Source organism: Rattus norvegicus, chromosome X, assembly GCF_036323735.1.
Source record: "Rattus norvegicus strain BN/NHsdMcwi chromosome X, GRCr8, whole genome shotgun sequence".
Classification (NCBI taxonomy): Eukaryota; Metazoa; Chordata; class Mammalia; order Rodentia; family Muridae; genus Rattus; species Rattus norvegicus.
The window spans coordinates 39,854,077-39,866,261 of NC_086039.1; positions in this window are offsets into that span (position 1 = coordinate 39,854,077).

A 12,185-nucleotide genomic window follows, 5' to 3' on the forward strand; every position below is an offset into this window, starting at 1 on the left:
TTTCTGGGCTGCTCATCTTTTTTTGGGTACCACTATCAGTGTAATCTGAATTTATAGCTACCAGATATTTCTTTTTATGTCTGTGGCTGACAACCATTACAAACTCCCTGTGGACTGTGTGAAGTGTTATTTTGATATCTTGTGTTTAAAGAATTTTGTGAGACAGAGGTAAATTTGTATTCACTCAATTATCTTGAATCAGAAGTCTGAAAGATTTATTATTTACTTTGGAAATTTTGGGCTTCAGCATTCTTGATCTAAATTTCAAAGTTGGGAATGTTGAAATAGTTTTCTTAAATATTTTAAGCTTGGCTTCTGAAAAATTGCTTTAAACTCAGAAGTTCAACAAATTTAGCCAAATCTTCTATTTCTGAGTTTTTAGTATGTCCTCATATTTAACATCCCGGTTACAAATTTGAGATAGCTATCTTTAAATTGTTGTAGTTTTTGAAGTGAAATTAAATTCAGAAGTCAATTAAGAAAAGAAATTAAAAATAATTGAATGTAGTGATGTGCATATGCATTGTCTTAGGGTTTTATTGCTGTGAACAGACACCATGACCAAGGCAACTCTTATAAAGGGATACATTTAATTGGGCCTGGTTTACAGTTTCAGAGGTTCAGTCCATTATTATCCTGGCAGGAAGCATGGCAGTGTACAGGCAGACATGGTGCTGGAGAAGGAATTGAGAGTTCTACATCTTGATCAGAAGTTAGCCAGGGGGAGGCTTTCCACACTGGGTAGAGCCTGAACATAGCCCACCCCCACAGTGACACACTTCTTCCAATAAGGCCAGACCTCCCAATAGTGCCACTCCCTATGGGGCAAGCATTCAAACACATGGGTCAATGGGGGCCATTCCTATTCAAACCACCACATGCAGTAAATGTTAATGTTGACACATTTTATACTTCTAAAACTTTCAATTAATTTTCTGAACTTGATTATTTTAATATTACTGATGCTGTACTTATAAATGTAGGTTAAAATTGCCTTCTTAATGAAAATATGGTAATTTTAAAAAGTGCACAGATCCATGAATTTTCTTGATAAATCAACTTATAGTGATCATGAACTTGCTCAAGAAATCAAAATGTTACCAATATCTGAGAGAAGTTTCTATTCACCTACTTATCCTCCTGCCCAGAACCTTAACTTTTTGTGGTTTTGACTGTGAGCCTTGGGCATAATAACTGGGTTTCTTTTTTTTAAAGGTCTGAATTCATTTTTTTCTTCTTGTATTTTGCTTAGCTTTTCAGCTTCTTTTTAAAAAAAGATTTATTTATGCATTATATTTATTGATATATATATGTGTGTGTGTGTGTGTGTGTGTGTGTTTCTGCATGTTCATCTACACACTAGAAAAGGGTGTCAGATCCCATGGGTCTACAGTTATAGATGGTTGTGAGTTGCCTTATAGGTGCTGGGAATTGAACTCATGACCCCATCTCTTTCATCGTCTGAATCTCATTTCTACAAATTCCTAATGCCTTGGTAATTTGATGTTCATTCAAGTTAAGGTGGGTTTTCTTGTTTCCTCTGGCTTTTCTTAATCGACTGTAGCAGGATTATTGGTATGAAACAACTTCATGATCTGTTGTCCCCAAAGGAAAAATGTAAAAGCAAAAAGATCATGCTACCTTCCTTCCTGATCAACCTAATTTCTTTCTACCCTTCACTTGATTTTGCATTTTCATATGAAGCACATACACAATTTCATATATCCATGATTTTTCCTATATTTTGTCAAGTGCTTGGAGTCTTTTTTATCCCTTCTCTGACACAAACATTATGTCTCTTCTTCATATGTTCTATTTTATCTTTCCTTAGACTCCCTTTTAAGTTTAGCCTCTTTGTTTCAACCACAATATCCTGAAAGACTCTCACATTGTCTTATAATTTATTTGCTCATTTTCTGCTTTCTTTACTATAATATGAACTTCATTGTGGCACAGACCCTGTGTTAGTCATCTTATGATTACAGGTGGGTGATGCAGGCTTTATCATCAAGAAGTATGATGTAAGTGCTCTTGATTTGAAGCAAGTTCAACTACAAAACATGTACAACTGTAAGTCTGATTTCATTTTGCAATTACTTCCCAGTTAGTCTTTTTCAGGCATTGCTGAAAGCTTTACCTAGGAACGAACACTTAAAAGATTTTTGGATTATTCCTTCTCTGATCAGCTGTTGTATGCCATAATATTGCTTAGTTACTGTTTCTTACTGTCGTGTCTGATGATATCACAAATTAGTCATTTCCCTAAATCAGGTTTAGCATTAATTCTGTTTGTCTCTAATCCACTATATGAATTGTTCAAAGTTCAAGCTTTTCCAGGTATAGAGAGCCCTTAGGTTTATTAGATCTCCATAGCTCTTCACACATACTTTTAGCACATTCTGGGTGTCAGCAGGAAATGGACATCTTCTAGCTTGAGTGTTACCTGAGAAAGGCTCTCCTACTGTGTCGATGCCATTTTCTCTGTGCTTGTCCTTGGGATCTTGTTATTAAATATGTGTTCTCTTCACCTCTTCAGCCTGCCACAGCCTTAGAGGCTTGCCATTACATTGTTTCACAGCACATGAGTGACATTGCTCTTGCAAAGCTTGAATGCCCATCAAGGTATCAATGAATATTAGAATGCAGTCCAACATACTATTTATTAACTTATATGTATTCTTCTTCACTTTACACATGGTATGGGAAGGGTAGGTAGTATAAAGCAATAGCTGAAGTGTAAACACAAAGGAAGTTTCAAAATAACAAAGGTAACAATTTTAGCAAGAATTCCTTGTTATGAATAGTTGCACATTTCACATACTAAATTTAGCCCTATGAATACTTGTGGATAGGCCAAAAAGGAAAGGAACCTGGTAGGTTTTATAATTTATACTTTCTCTACTCTGAGACACTTCATTTTCTCCTGAGAAACTAATAATAACTTTCTGGATAGAATTGAGAGAAATTTATCACTGGGGTTCCTTATGTGATGAGGGTTTAATAATGCTTGAAAATTTGCTTATACATTTTATTTTTAAAAGTTAAAATTTTAACATTATTTTCTCCATGGCCTTCAGTGAAAACCAGTTTTTAGTGTTCAAATATTGTTCTATAAGGTGTTCTAGAGAGAGAGGCAAGTACACTAAATATGCAGGTTTCTGAATATTTTCTTTTAGCTAAAGATAGGAGGTGAAAAATTTTACCAAAGTCCTGTTAATATCTCAGCCCATCAGTTTTTTAATAGGATGAAATCATTTGTTTGCTTTTTGTAAACATGTTACAAATCACCAGTATTGCAAAAAAAATTGCTAGAAGTATTCACATAAGGGAGAAAAGAAGTGAACCAACGTTATACAAAGTCACAATAAAGTCATCACTTTCTTTTGCCATGAAAATGATTATGTCAGATAAAGCTTGGATCATGGTTGTGATTTCCACAGGGGTTAAATGATCTTTGATAATAACTACCATTACAAACAATATATATTTCCCAAATTTAGATCTGTGCTTCCTAGTGGTTAGGGTAAAAGAGAAAGAATCCAAATAGACTTTCTGACGTACATGCTCTAATCTTAGCCTCTTCAGTTTCTGCCAAGAATTGAACTTAACTTTTTGGAGATACCGGACAGATGTACCCTGTGATGGATGCTCATTACGTGGAAGTGAATAGCACGTCTAGAGCCTGTAGTTCTGTCTTGAATACAGGAATAGACATGGATGCTAAAGGGATGCAGAATAAACAAATTATTGCCACCGTAGTAGGTTACTACAATGCTGGTTTCAAGCAACACAAATGGAGTAACTTATTGCTCTGCATATCATAAACCCAAAGTATGTCTCTGGGCTCTAATTCCAAGATGTTGGTACATTTGTATTCCTTCTGGAGGCTTGTGAAAGGAGTCTATTGCTTTGCTTTGTCTGCTTTCTGGAGGTTTCTACTTCCCTTAGTTTGTGACTTTTCTCTCAGCCCTGTGCTGCTCAAACCTCTGCTTCTGTTACTCCATGTCCTTTGACTCTGGTCTAACTTTTATGTAAGACCTTTGAAATTCTAGTGGGATCACGTGGATAGTTCTTAATTAGTCACATGTGTACAAAGTTGGTTTTAAGATTAAGATAACACTGTCACATACTCTAGAGGCTAAGATATGGATATTTGTGGGAAGGAGATTATTCTGCCTATATGTCATATGTCATAATAAACATCATGATTTCTGTAAAACACGGTTGGGTTGTTTAAATTCTTACTTTAGATTTTTTTCCTTTCTAAAATTGTACAATGATACTGTGCCCATAGGGTACTTATAAAGATTAAACAAGGTATATGTGAAAGCAGGTGTCCATATATTCAACATATTGTCGGTTCACAGTAAATGTTAGCTGAATTGGAATTCAAATATAAAACATATGACCTGCATATTGCAGAAAGCTCACATTTTGCCTATTAGAGTCCATGAACAGAAAAAAAAAGTTCCTATTCTTCTTTTAGGTTGGTGCACATTTTCATGAAAAAATAGAAATTATGGCTCTAGATAACACTAGCTTTGTCTCCTTTATTTGAGAACTATTCATATGGTGAAATATCACATGCTTTGGCATTATCTTCCACAAAACATAAGGGTAAAAACTTAAAAATAGAAAAATAGAAACTCTCAACAATAATTCTGGTAGAAACGACTTGTAACAATTTAGCACCTTCTTTTTATTTCTGGAACACTTCTGTGTGAAGAGCTGAAATTACTTAGGGCATGTTAGCTAATTCTCATGGTACCAGATGTACATGGTGCAGTGAGGGGGTAGGGAGCAGTGAAGAAGGAAAAAGGAGGAAATGGGGCATGTGTGACAAGCCAGGGTTTGTGTTTGGAAGCAGTTCTCGGCAAAGGTGAAAATATTTATAGGTAACCTTCCCTCTTTTCTATGGAAGTCTGTAATACTCTCAAATTTGCTCTATTCTTACAACCCAGAAATAGACTGCATTTTATTATGGGCAGGAATGTGAAAGGTAAACACTGGGCTTCTAAAACTTTTCTTTTGTGATTCCCTCCAAGAATCTATGGCATAGTAGCATTTTCATGTGTCTTTCCATTATTTTCTAGGGCTCTCCCTCCTCTACACTCTAATATCTCTATTTGGACTTTCATTTGGCCCACCATAGTCTGGCAAATGCCGAGAGTTCTGCTTGTTCTGCTGGTTCTGCTGTGCTATTCTTTTTCACTTGATCTCAGCAGATTTTGGGTCTCTCCAAGGAAGAAGCCTGTACTGGTGGAAGATTTGGGTAAAGAGGGAGACTTATTTTGCCACTCTAGCTGTCTGAAAATGGTTTACTTACAAAATCATTCACTTAATAAATACATGGTGAGCATCATGCCAAGATGCTGCTAGTGCTACACAAAAGATTTAACACCAAACAACAGAGATAGAGACTAGTGATAGTACAAATAACAAGAAAAATTTTACATTGTGGAAGTGACACCTAAGGTTCTAACATTCACTAACAGCAAAATAAACAGCAAGAAGACAGAATGAAAGAGGAGCTGGTTTGGAAGAGACAGCAACTAGTTTGCAAACAAGGCTAGTTTGGCCTGGTCATGCTATGATCAGGTATGGTTTTCTTCCCTGAAATGTGCTTACAACAGTAGACACTATAAGGATGCCTAAACGTTTGGATTTAAAAACAATGAAAATTCAGGAGGTTATTAAATGATGTAATCACAATGTCTAACTTATAGCTTATAGGTGTCTCTGATTTAATGAAAGAAAAGTAGTTTTTAAACAGCAAAGAGTTAAAACAAAAAGAGATTTTGATAGTGACAGTTGATGACCCTGTGGTCTTGAATCAGTGTCAATGGAGGGATTGGTTCAGTGAGCTGAATGTATTGTTATAGGATGATAGAAAGGAAGCATAGGTAACCCTAACATTTGACTTTACTAAGTGACTAATGATGTCATCTCATCTCCCTTTTTCTCTTTTTCATTTCATGGAGAGATTCTCAAGGCAAGAGAGCAGAAAAGAGTAGAGAAAGATGCACAATATCCTGCATGAACTTGCCCAGTTAGGTGTATTACACACACACACACACACACACACACACACACACACACACACACACACACACACACACAGAGAGAGAGAGAGAGAGAGAGAGAGAGAGAGAGAGAGAGAGAGAATATTAAGAAAAGTAAAATAAATATTAACGGTATTTAATACTGTCAGAATGAGTGCTTCTGCCCACCCAAGTAAGATGGAGAATTAATCCAGGCAAAGCATGATGTCATTGAAACAATGAGAGAAACTCATTCAAGTAGAGTGATCAACTGCTTTGAGTGAAGCTGAGAAGACAATATGGGATGGCAGACGACATGCCAAGGTAGAGGTTACTGCCATGACATTGACCACAATGATTTTAGCATGGTGAGGAGAGAAGCTCCATTTTGACAAAGGGATGGTGAAAGAGGTACACAGACACCAGTTTGGATCTCATTAGATTTAGTCCTCTCTGTGGAAAGCCTCAATAACATTCGCCATCACAAGATGGCGCTGGCTTCCGCTGCGCCAGCCCGACTTCCTTTCAGGAAACTAGCTGTGTGCGCAAGTGCAAGAGTATGTTCGCCCCAAGTCTTTGGCGACCCCAGGGCGTGCCAGTGAGATCATGGGTAAGCGACCAATCAGGCGTGGGTGTGCTAGGGTTTTTTGTTTTTGTTTTTGTTTTTTTTTACATTTTATTTATTTTTTTATTAACTTGAGTATTTCTTATATACATTTCGAGTGTTATTCCCTTTCCCGGTATCCGGGCAAACATCCCCCTCCCCACTCCCCTTCCTTATAGGTGTTCCCCTCCCAACCCTCCCCTCATTGCCCCCCTCCCCCCCCAGGCTAGTTCACTGGGGGTTCAGTCTTAGCAGGACCCAGGGCTTCCCCTTCCGCTGGTGCTCTTACTAGGATATTCATTGCTACCTATGAGGTCAGAGTCCAGGGTAGTCCATGTATAGTCTTTAGGTAGTGGCTTAGTCCCTGGAAGCTCTGGTTGCTTGGCATTGTTGTACATATGGGGTCTAGAGCCCCTTCAATCTCTTCCAGTTCTTTCTCTGATTCCTTCAACGGGGGTCCTATTCTCAGTTCAGTGGTTTGCTGCTGGCATTCGCCTCTGTATTTGCTGTATTCTGGCTGTGTCTCTCAGGAGCGATCTACATCCAGCTCCTGTCAGTCTGCACTTCTTTGCTTCATCCATCTTGTCTAATTGGGTGGCTGTATATGTATGGGCCACATGTGGGGCAGGCTCTGAATGGGTGTTCCTTCAGTCTCTGTTTTAATCTTTGCCTCTCTCTTCCCTGCCAAGGGTATTCTTGTTCCCCTTTTAAAGAAGGAGTGAAGCATTCACATTTTGATCATCCATCTTGAGTTTCATTTGTTCTAGGCATCTAGGGTAATTCAAGCATTTGGGCTAATAGCCACTTATCATTGAGTGCATACCATGTATGTCTTTCTGTGATTGGGTTAGCTCACTCAGGATGATATTTTCCAGTTCCAACCATTTGCCTACGAATTTCAAAAAGTCGTTGTTTTTGATAGCTGAGTAATATTCCATTGTGTAGATGTACCACATTTTCTGTATCCATTCCTCTGTTGAAAGGCATCTGGGTTCTTTCCAGCTTCTGGCTATTATAAATAAGGCTGCGATGAACATAGTGGAGCACGTGTCTTTTTTATATGTTGGGGCATCTTTTGGGTATATGCCCAAGAGAGGTATAGCTGGATCCTCAGGCAGTTCAATGTCCAATTTTCTGAGGATCCTCCAGACTGATTTCCAGAAAGGTTTTACCAGTCTGCAATCCCACCAACAATGGAGGAGTGTTCCTCTTTCTCCACATCCTCGCCAGCATCTGTTGTCCCCTGAGTTTTTGATCTTAGCCATTCTCACTGGTGTGAGGTGAAATCTCAGGGTTGTTTTGATTTGCATTTCCCTTATGACTAAAGATGTTGAACATTTCTTTAGGTGTTTCTCAGCCATTCGGCATTCCTCAGCTGTGAATTCTTTGTTTAGCTCTGAACCCCATTTTTTAATAGGGTTATTTGTTTCCCTGCGGTCTAACTTCTTGAGTTCTTTGTATATTTTGGATATAAGGCCTCTATCTGTTGTAGGATTGGTAAAGATCTTTTCCCAATCTGTTGGTTGCCGTTTTGTCCTAACCACAGTGTCCTTTGCCTTACAGAAGCTTTGCAGTTTTATGAGATCCCATTTGTCGATTCTTCATCTTAGAGCGTAAGCCATTGGTGTTTTGTTCAGGAAATTTTTTCCAGTGCCCATGTGTTCCAGATGCTTCCCTAGTTTTTCTTCTATTAGTTTGTGTGTGTCTGGTTTGATGTGGAGGTCCTTGATCCACTTGGACTTAAGCTTTGTACAGGGTGATAAGGATGGATCGATCTGCATTCTTCTGCATGTTGACCTCCAGTTGAACCAGCACCATTTGCTGAAAATGCTATCTTTTTCCATTTGATGGTTTTGGCTCCTTTGTCAAAAATCAAGTGACCATAGGTGTGTGGGTTCATTTCTGGGTCTTCAATTCTATTCCATTGGTCTATCTGTCTGTCTCTGTACCAATACCATGCAGTTTTTATCACTATTGCTCTGTAATACTGCTTGAGTTCAGGGATAGTGATTCCCCCTGAAGTCCTTTTATTGTTGAGGATAGCTTTAGCTATCCTGGGTTTTTTGTTATTCCAGATGAATTTGCAAATTGTTCTGTCTAACTCTTTGAAGAATTGGATTGGTATTTTGATGGGGATTGCATTGAATCTGTAGATTGCTTTTGGTAAAATGGCCATTTTTACTATATTAATCCTGCCAATCCATGAGCATGGGAGATCTTTCCATCTTCTGAGGTCTTCTTCAATTTCTTTCTTCAGTGTCTTGAAGTTCTTATTGTACAGATCTTTTACTTGCTTTGTTAAAGTCACACCAAGGTACTTTATATTATTTGAGTCTATTATGAAGGGTGTCGTTTCCCTAATTTCTTTCTCGGCTTGTTTCTCTTTTGTATAGTGAAAGGCAACTGATTTCTTTGAGTTAATTTTATACCCAGCCACTTTGCTGAAGTTGTTTATCAGCTTTAGTAGTTCTCTGGTGGAACTTTTGGGATCACTTAAATATACTATCATATCATCTGCAAATAGTGATATTTTGACTTCTTCTTTTCCGATCTGTATCCCCTTGACCTCCTTTTGTTGTCTGATTGCTCTGGCTAGAACTTCAAGAACTATATTGAATAAGTAGGGAGAGAGTGGGCAGCCTTGTCTAGTCCCTGATTTTAGTGGGATTGCTTCAAGTTTCTCTCCATTTAGTTTAATGTTAGCAACTGGTTTGCTGTATATGGCTTTTACTATGTTCAGGTATGGCCCTTGAATTCCTATTCTTTCCAGGACTTTTATCATGAAGGGGTGTTGAATTTTGTCAAATGCTTTCTCAGCATCTAATGAAATGATCATGTGGTTTTGTTCTTTCAGTTTGTTTATATAATGGATCACGTTGATGGTTTTCCGTATATTAAACCATCCCTGCATGCCTGGGAGGAAGCCTACTTGGTCATGGTGGATGATTGTTTTGATGTGCTCTTGGATTTGGTTTGCCAGAATTTTGTTGAGTATTTTTGCGTCGATATTCATAAGGGATATTGGTCTGAAGATCTCTTTCTTTGTTGTGTCTTTGTGTGGTTTAGGTATAAGAGTAATTGTGGCTTCGTAGAAGGTATTCGGTAGTGATCCATCTGTTTCAATATTGTGGAATAGTTTGGATAATATTGGTATGAGTTCTTTTATGAAGGTTTGGTAGAATTCTGCACTAAACCCGTCTGGACCTGGGCTCTTTTTGGTTGGGAGACCTTTAATGACTGCTTCTATTTCCTTAGGAGTTATGGGGTTGTTTAACTGGTTTATCTGTTCCTCATGTAACTTCGGTACCTGGTATCTGTCTAGGAAATTGTCCATTTCCTGAAGATTTTCAAGTTTTGTTGAATATAGGTTTTTATAGTAAGATCTGATTATTTTTTGAATTTCCTCTGAATCTGTTGTTATGTCTCCCTTTTCATTTCTGATTTTGTTAATTTGGACGCACTCTCTGTGTCCTCTCGTTAGCCTGGCTAAGCGTTTATCTATCTTGTTGATTTTCTCAAAGAACCAACTTTTGGTTCTGTTGATTCTTTCTATGGTCCTTTTTGTTTCTACTTGGTTGATTTCAGCTCTGAGTTTGATTATTTCCTGCCTTCTACTCCTCCTGGGTGTATTTCCTTCTTTTTGTTCTAGAGCTTTTAGGTGTGCTGTCAAGCTGCTGACATATGCTCTTTCCTGTTTCTTTCTGCAGGCACTCAGCGTTATGAGTTTTCCTCTTAGCACAGCTTTCATTGTGTCCCATAAGTTTGGTTATGTTGTACCTTCATTTTCATTAAATTCTAAAAAGTTTTTAATTTCTTTCTTTATTTCTTCCTTGACCAGGTTATCATTGAGTAGAGCATTGTTCAATTTCCAAGTATATGTGGGCATTCTTCCTTGATTATTATTGAAGACCAGTTTTAGGCCGTGGTGGTCCGATAGCACGCATGGGATTATTTCTATCTTTCTGTACCTGTTGAGGCCCATTTTTTGACCAATTATATGGTCAGTTTTGGAGAAAGTGCCATGAGGAGCTGAGAAGAAGGTATATCCTTTTGCTTTAGGATAGAATGTTCTATAAATATCCGTTAAGTCCATTTGGCTCATGACTTCTCTTAGTCTGTCTACATCTCTGTTTAATTTCTGTTTCCATGATCTGTCCATTGATGAGATTGGGGTGTTGAAATGTCCTACTCTTATTGTGTGTGGTGCAATGTGTGTTTTGAGCTTTAGTAAGGTTTCTTTTACGTATGTAGGTGCCCTTGAATTTGGGGTATAGATATTTAGGATTGAGAGTTCATCTTGGTGGATTTTTCCTGTGATGAATATGAAGTGTCCTTCCTTACCTTTTTTGATGACTTTTAGTTGAAAATTAATTTTATTTGATATTAGAATGGCTACTCCAGCTTGCTTCTTCTGACCATTTGCTTGGAAAAATGTTTTCCAGCCTTTCACTCTGAGGTAGTGTCTGTCTTTGTCTCTGAGGTGTGTTTCCTGTAGGCAGCAGAATGCAGGGTCCTCGTTGCGTATCCAGTTTGTTAATCTATGTCTTTTTATTGGGGAGTTGAGGCCATTGATGTTGAGAGATATTAAGGAATAGTGATTATTGCTTCCCGTTATATTCATATTTGGATATGACATTATGTTTGTGTGCTTTCATTCTCTTTGTTTTGTTGCCAAGACGATTAGTTTCTTGCTTCTTCTAGGGTATAGCTTGTCTCCTTATGTTGGGCTTTACCATTTATTATCCTTTGTAGTGCTGGATTTGTAGAAAGATATTGTGTAAATTTGGTTTTGTCATGGAATATCTTGGTTTCTCCATCTATGTTAATTGAGAGTTTTGCAGGATACAGTAACCTGGGCTGGCATTTGTGTTCTCTTAGGGTCTGTATGACATCAGTCCAGGATCTTCTGGCCTTCATAGTTTCTGGCGAGAAGTCTGGTGTGATTCTGATAGTTCTGCCTTTATATGTTACTTGACCTTTTTCCCTTACTGCTTTTAATATTCTTTCTTTATTTTGTGCGTTTGGTGTTTTGACTATTATGTGACGGGAGGTGTTTCTTTTCTGGTCTAATGTATTTGGAGTTCTGTAGGCTTTTTGTATGCCTATGGGTATCTCTTTTTTTAGGTTAGGGAAGTTTTCTTCTATGATTTTGTTGAAGATATTTACTGGTCCTTTGAGGTGGGAGTCTTCACTCTCTTCTATACCTATTATCCTTAGGTTTGATCTTCTCATTGAGTCCTGGATTTCCTGTATGTTTTGGACCAGTAGCTTTTTCTGCTTTACATTATCTTTGACAGTTGAGTCAATGATTTCTATGGAATCTTCTGCTCCTGAGATTCTCTCTTCCATCTCTTGTATTCTGTTGGTGAAGCTTGTATCTACAGCTCCTTGTCTCTTCTTTTGGTTTTCTATATCCAGGGTTGTTTCCATGTGTTCTTTCTTGATTGCTTCTATTTCCATTTTTAATTTCCTTCAACTGTTTGATTGTGTTTTCCTGGAATTCTTTCAGCGATTTTTGCGATTCTTTCAGGGATTTTTGC